An 8,268-nucleotide genomic window follows, 5' to 3' on the forward strand; every position below is an offset into this window, starting at 1 on the left:
TTATGATGTGCATGTGTAGGTTCCTTGGGAACAAACGGTCGAAAAGTTAGCATTAGGAATACCATTTTTACACACACATCATTATTGTTTTTGTGAATTTTTAAAATATAAAATGGTAGGTAATTTTATCATCGAATTTGGTGTATATAGCAGCTCCTACAATTGTGTGTAGTACAAAAAGTGAAGAGTATAGCACGTAATTTAAAAGTGTGTAACTCAAATTAAACCATAATAATTTTATGTATAATTTTATGGCTTCACTTTTTTTTTTTTTATATTTGCATGGTTTTTTGTCAAGCTACATTTTGATTATAATCTTCATTCTATGAAATGGGAGTAAGTATGTTACTGATACATTTTGTAAGAGGCCCCTCTTATTGATTTGCCGACTTTCTTTGAACCCTTAAATCCGCCACTGACCGAGATACATCTATTTAAACCACCGTATTTTATATTTATTAATTTTTACCCGGTGAAGTCTGTTACTATTATATTATACAGCTTTTTTATTTTATTTATTTTGTCAGTGAATATTTTCTTATTAGTTGATGATTTTAATTGTTAGAAACTTATAGAACTAAACTGATTCAATTAAATTATCTAGCAGCCTCTAATTATGTACAACCGGTGACCATTATTTATAATTATCATTATTATCTTAGAGTTAAGTTCGTCTGAGAACCATTACCTCTCTGATATTAATAGTAATGATCAATAATATATTATGTTAATAATAATTGTGAACCCGTGGGCCCCCCACACGAACCTGTTCTGTAGGGTCAATTATCTTTGCGAAGAAATAAGTAATATCAGTATTAAACAATATATTAAGTACCTACATTTACACTTAAACTAAAATGATAACCCTCCCTAAGTCTGAAATGTGAATAGAAGAAGTTCTTTAATTTCTACCGGTACCTATTAAAATATACCTATATATGTACCTATTAATATTCATTGGGTAAATTAAATTATTATCCTGAGAGTGATTATCACTTATTCTTCTGCTTAGTGAACATTTTTTTTAAATTAACTTAACCTAGTTGATGTAAGTAAATATTTAAAATGTCTATTAGTTAAAATAAAAAATAGTTAACTTATTGAGTTGAAAACTATAATTGACTTGTCCAGCTTTGCAAATACAAACCGCTAGGTATACAATGCTACATATATAGGTATACATAGGTACATAATTATAATTTAATAATAATTATATGTGATAAGTACACATTATATAGTGTTGATATATACATTAAAAAAATATATAAACATTTAAATTTTTACTAAATTACAAATTACCGTCGAGATGACCAAAAAAATATTTTCAAGTCGCATTAAATTGGATTTCAATTTCCAGTATTTTTACATTAACTTCTTTTACTGCGCAATTACGTAAATAAAACACTACACGTGTGTAAATCTAATCATTTTGACATATAATTATAACAAAGATTATAAACTAGTATTATATACAAAGAATATACTCGTCACACGCAGTAATATAAACGTACCTAGTTGTACCGATATCAATAAAAACCTTAGGCCGTCGGCGAATCATTATGTCTATAATAATATCTATAATATATGTAGGTATAATATCTCAAACTATATGCAAGCCCGAATTGTAAAGGATTAAACTATCATAATAAATACCTGTTGTTTCAAATGGGTTCGCGGTCAAGGCCGGGTCGCTGCTTAATGTGCTATGCCTACGTAATAATAATCGACAATATACAAATATAAGTGAAAATATATTACCTATTTAATTGTTTTTGGTTCTTTGTACATTGTACACACGTAACCGTAAATCACTTATTTTCCGTTTTATTTATTATACGTAGAAGTGTACAAATTACAGATGTACCACAGAAAAAACGAGTATACGAATTAGATAAATTACAGGAACGACGTTGAAAGGTTCCTTACAAAATTTAAATAAAGTTAACTGTATAGTGTATTAGTCTATTAGTCTGCACCTATTTAATATACATGCATTTGTGTATCTAGTCGAATCGAAATTATGAAAACACGATGCATCTATAAAATATTATAATATATAGTGAGAATATTGTGTCCGCCTGATTTGCAACAACATTAGCCGATGATTTTTTCGTATTTTTACGAGCCCCACGCGTAGGTATATCATTATATAATATTTTCATAAGCCAGTAATTTATAACTCACGAATAAAATAATTGCGATGTTCGGAGTATTGAGTTTGAAGTATTAAATTTGAATAGAAAATAAATAAAAAATTATTTACATTATTTGCTATAAATTATTTATTACAGCCGGTGCGTGTATTATTATAACAAAACATTATGTAGATTTTAAATACGTTTGTGCAGACAATATTCATAACCACCGTAGGTACCTGTATTGAAATAACAGTACATTTTTTTATCAGAAAAATATACAATCCGTACATAAAAAAAATCGTATACAATAACTGTAACTGCGCGTTGTATAAATAATATATAACAAGCGACTAAACGAATAGACATTTAGCACCGAAATATATATATGGTCTCCGAGTGGCTGTCGTGTACCTTTTATATAACGTGCGAATAGAGTTTTTATAACGGTGTATATTACATATTCTATAGACTAAACCAGTATTTTTAATGAATTTAAATTGAAAAGCATTATTGACTTCGATTTGTCACTGGCAATCTTATGGTTATATTATTATTATACGCAGTCATAATATATTTTCAGAAAATATAGTTTCGTGCGTTATACACGTCTTATACATATAAATTCGCTACCTGCTATCTAAACTCGTTTTCCGATCTGTCCACGCATTTAAATAATATACTATCCACGGTCTATCTCGGTAGGTACATTATATTATACATTTTTGCTGGTAATGAAATATACGGAGAGAAAATAATGAAATGAAAAAAATCTTGTCGACAGTTGTTTTGGAATAGTTTTCATATTATTTATTGCTTTATTAGTTCAACGTTTTACATTTTTATTACGTAATTGGATTTCCCGACACAACAATAATGACAATTAATAGGTATATTAAATACAAATTAATATTATAAATATAATAATTTTGTATTCATTATAATTAGGTTATCAAATAGGTGTATCAAGATAAAATATTCCTAAATGTAAAAAATATATAGGTACAATATTACACTCTAATACCTAATGGTTTTTATATTGATACATAATTTAAGTGAAGTATTTGTTTGTTAATGTTCGAGTATTGAATATTATTTTCTATTTTAATCGACTATTCGACTAAATATGAACCGTATTCTGCATATAAAACATAGTATAGTAATTATTTTTTTTTAACATATTAATAATTAATATGAAATAATTATTCCATTTATAGAACTTTGAAAAACATGAATTTGAAGTTCCACGTGCGAGACCCTTAACTTAAAGAAATCTAGTTAAAGTAGACGCATAGGCGCAAATAGGGGGGGGCTTTAGAGGCTAAGCCCTCCGAAAAATGTCCATAGCCCCCCCAAACATTTCCTACGTTTTGTTTTAAGCTTATTCAATATTATCAAAGTAAGGCTTTAGCCCCTCCAAATCCCAAACGCTACGTGCGCCTATGAGTAGACGTCTGAACCAGTTACTTTGTAATCTATTCGAGGTATTTTCCGGAGAAGTTCTCTAGGCGAACATCGATACCCAGCCATACAGCAAGTTCAGGATTATCCACGATTGAAATATACATAAAGTATACATGCGCGGGAATTTTGAATTTGTAAGCTTTTGTCAGCATGTTTTTGTTTTTAATTTATAATATTTGTGATATCCCTTTGTGCAGCTATTTTGTTTCAGATGATAACAATCCGAGTCAATATGTAATAACCTGTATATATTTCAACCATGGCCCATGGGATTATCGTGATACTGATAATGTGGTTTGGTGCTGTCTGTCAATGTCGCGATTTCGGTAACCGTACCTATTTAGTCTGATGTCGGATTCAATGATACATTTGCGCCCTACCAATTGGAACCTTTATGAATAATCTGCACAGGCGTATAGTCATAACTATATTAAGGTAATAAGGACTAAAGTTATAAAGTATAATAACCATATAATATTATATTAGATTTAAAAATATACCGTACCTATATAATATTGTTTATTTAATTAAAAATACTTTTAAATAAATTCCTCAAACTTTTTACTGTTTATACCAACAAAGAGCAATATTTTTGTATTTATTGTATCTGTCGTGTTATGCAATCATATAAACCTCATTGGAACAAACCTATTCGGATGATTTAAACATTAAACAGGCACCAGGTACCTCCTAAACACTTAATTAATTGTATACCTACACTATACAGCATATGATATAATATTATGCACTTTTTGTTATCGCGTATCAGTTATCAGAACAAATAATAATATCATTATTTTCAATGAATGTTGTGCGTATTTTATAACCTGTTTCTTGAACATATAAATAGATACATTCAATAATGTCATAAATCAAAACAAGAAAATATAACTCGTTATCATAAAGCTTAGATTCTTTTTTGAATTTAAATATCATGAATTCGTGATACAGTTGAAACTGCAGTCATCGCCCCCCAATTTCATATAAGATATTGTATATTTAGAATAGTAGAGATTATAAATGATACCTACCGTAAATAAACCACAAAATAGCAGTGTGACGCCTTCTTGGACTTAAGTTAGTAAATCTTTCATTATTATTTTCTTCCGTTGCCGTGTTTGGCATATGCACGCAATTGGAATAACATTTGGCCTACCAAACTCGGCGCCCGGCGGCATATCTTATGATTACGACATACGTATAAAAAGTGGAATTTTAAAAACAAAAATGCAATTATAGATACCTCTAGAATAAATTAGATGTGTATTGTGTACAGTGTGTTAGTGTACACCTACTTAATGTTTGTAATCTGTAGAACTTTTGTAATTTATTACAAAAAAACCGCAACGATAGTAATATTTTGTGAACTTCCGACAGTCTGATTTGTGGCCTAAAAACAGCTAACTCAAAATTGTTTTTACAACCAATATGACGTGTTGCATGTATTATAGGTTATATGTAGTACTAATGCATTATCATAATATTACTCAGGGCTGGATTTGACGGAAGGCATTAAGGGCAAATGCCCCGTTAACATGTTAACAAATATACATTTGGAAGCCCTCATAAAATTACTAAGATATTTTTTTACCAATAGAATTCAAAAATTATTTAAAATATTCTAATGTATTACGATTGTAACGTAATAAAAAGAAACTACTCGGTTTATTTTATTTTTGTAAATAATCAATGTGAAATGTTGTATTATAGCACAAATACAATTTTAGTGGATAAGGAAGAATAATGTATTAAATCCAGGGGCTAAAATCATTTTAAACCTGAAGGCCCATTAAAATTCTATATCCAGCCCTGATAGGTATAGGTATTACTCATATTATTAGTGTAATGTACCGCAGTGATATTATATTTTATTAAATCAATTACATTTTTAATAGTTTAGAGTATGTTTGTTTTTGTGTATAATATTATACGTATCATCATTATTCATCCGTAATCAATACAATCAAATAAAACTTACAACTTATTATTTATTAATACTGTAAAATCTTAAAAGTTATGTAAACATTTTAATATATTAATATGTGATATAATATATTGATATATAAATTAATAATTATATATTTAAACTATAACGTCTTACGTATATAACTAATTAATTCAAAATTGTTCCGTACTGACTATACTGACTAAAGAGTATAGACAGATAGGTTTTTTAATTTTGGAAAATCCTAAATCATAATTGAATTTGCGAAAATCAATGGTATTTTAAATTTTGGAACTGTCAATCTACATTTATTCATGTTTTAATCATAAAAAATAATAATTTTAATAAAATATGATTACAAATTATAATACCAGCTTTGGATACCAATAATAGTAGTACCTAGGTAATAATATTCATAATTTAAGTTTTTTTTAATTTTAGTTATCACTGTTATTATCAAAAACAAATATTTTATAAATTTAAAAACGTCCCTATATTAGAGTACACGAGACAGTACACGATACACATATATAATATTATTTAATATTTAAATATCTCAATTTCAAATAAATCTTAAAAAATAATAATGTTGACTTTTCAACTCATGGGAAAATGTCCGATGTGGATCTGTTGTGCATTTAAATGGGGTTTGGCTTTTATAATTGTTTAACATAGCTTATCATATAGCGATATTATCATTTCTATTCTCTCAGTAAAATGTCTTCGTTGCATTCATACTGCAATTTAGTGCATCAAAGAAACGGCTGCATTTATAATTATATTCCATTCACAATAGTCATCATTCATATATTCACTATCAACCATCTAATGATCTAAATATGAATGCATATCATCATATACCTACTTTATATGTTTATATTATGTTATACGGTTATACCTACTTTACCTATATTATGTTTAGTTACTATATTGCAGTTGTGGTATAAACGCAAACGACAAACCGTATAAAATTCGGCCTCAACCGAATTAAACGTTTTACTAGAGATGGTGTTGGCGAGTTTTGAATAAGGTACCTACCTAATAGTTTAACGTAATAAAAAATATTTATTTAATTATTTAAACATTGAATGTAATATCATCTAAACCTCGGTTATACTATAAAGATTTTTTTGTCAAGTGGCAGTAAATATTATAATACATTAAAAATGAATGGAATTTGAATAATGGAGTATTTTTTATGACACACATTTTACGCAATACACAAAGCTTCAACGTACTTATTATTATAATACATTGCATATTATACGCAATCGATTCCGTCTGAAAAGTAATAATTGCAGTAAATAAATAAAATTTGACATAAAAATTGTCTCTTGGGATTATCTTACGGAAAGAAGTTAACGTCAATATTATAATGGTACCCATGCGGCCATATAGCTACCCTATTTGGCTATATTTAGATACTGTCTAGATGTTATATTATTATTATTATACTGACCAAACTAGTTTCCGGAATTGCAGCAATGACGTAATAAACAATAAATTATTTCATAAGCCTTTGTACGGCGGAAATATAATACAATATATACGATTAATGTATACGACGCGATGAGTAATTTTTTTCTTTCTTTTCTCTATGTGGCCCCGGCTCGTCCGAACTATGCGCTTGTATATATTTTTATAGCTGCGAATGTGGTCAGCAAACGAACCGACAGCATATAAGTGGTATATAGTGCTGTGCGGTGATTTATAAAAGCAAAAAAAACCACAGGTGTATAGGTACTCGAGACTAGCGAGTCTAAAAATAACAATACCTGTGTGTTATAATATATTCATAAAAACGTATGAAAACGTCTGAGAAAAATGATCAACGTACACCTAAATGTGTGTGTGTGTGTGTGTGTGTGTGTATGATAAACGCGTAAACCGCGGACGGGGTAAACGACTGCGGCGCACACGTAGGCGAGTATTGCAGGTAATATATAATAACACGACGACGACGATTTGTAGCAATACGCGTATTAGGTATCCGCGTGTAAGTATATAAATTATAATAATATTAAGTATACAATAGACCTACCCCGGCGAAGCGATTTAACGCGTACTCGATCAAAATAAATAATAATATGATAAATGTCTGAACCGCGTTAACCCGGAAAATACCGTATATTCGCTGCAGTAGACGAGCTCCGCCGCGGTGTAAAGTCACTATACGTAGGTATTGAATATTATACAGGGTGATTTTTTTTTTTATCATGAACCACTCGTTATTTCGAAATTATGAAAGCTTGTGAAAATATTTTTTTAACATAATCGTGAGTAACAAAAAAAAACAAAAATTTGCAGTAGTTTATGAGTTGCATGTATATATAGGTATTTAAAGTTTGCAGATGAGCGGAGCGGAGTGGCAGTTACGCCAAAATGATGGTCCACTATACTCCGATCATCAAGTAAAAACTTGGATAACCATTAAAATATATTTTTTAGAAAAAATGTTTATTTTTAAATTGGTTTTTGGAATTTTAGATTCTGAGTAAAACGATGAATGTATTGATTTTACAATGGGTTTTTTTTTTAAATTTTAAAATTTTTTTGTGTCTGTCATCACCTTTTAGGACAGTATCTTTTCTGATAGGAAATTGAATCTAGTTGGTAGTTTGGGGGTTCAAAAGTAAAAATGCCCTAGTAGTTTTCAAAAGTGCCTTGAAAAACCACAGAAAAATTAAGGAAAACGATAATTTTTACGCAAAATCTAATTTCGAG

The sequence above is a fragment of the Acyrthosiphon pisum genome, unplaced genomic scaffold (assembly GCF_005508785.2).
Source record: "Acyrthosiphon pisum isolate AL4f unplaced genomic scaffold, pea_aphid_22Mar2018_4r6ur Scaffold_21425;HRSCAF=23957, whole genome shotgun sequence".
NCBI lineage: Eukaryota > Metazoa > Arthropoda > Insecta > Hemiptera > Aphididae > Acyrthosiphon > Acyrthosiphon pisum.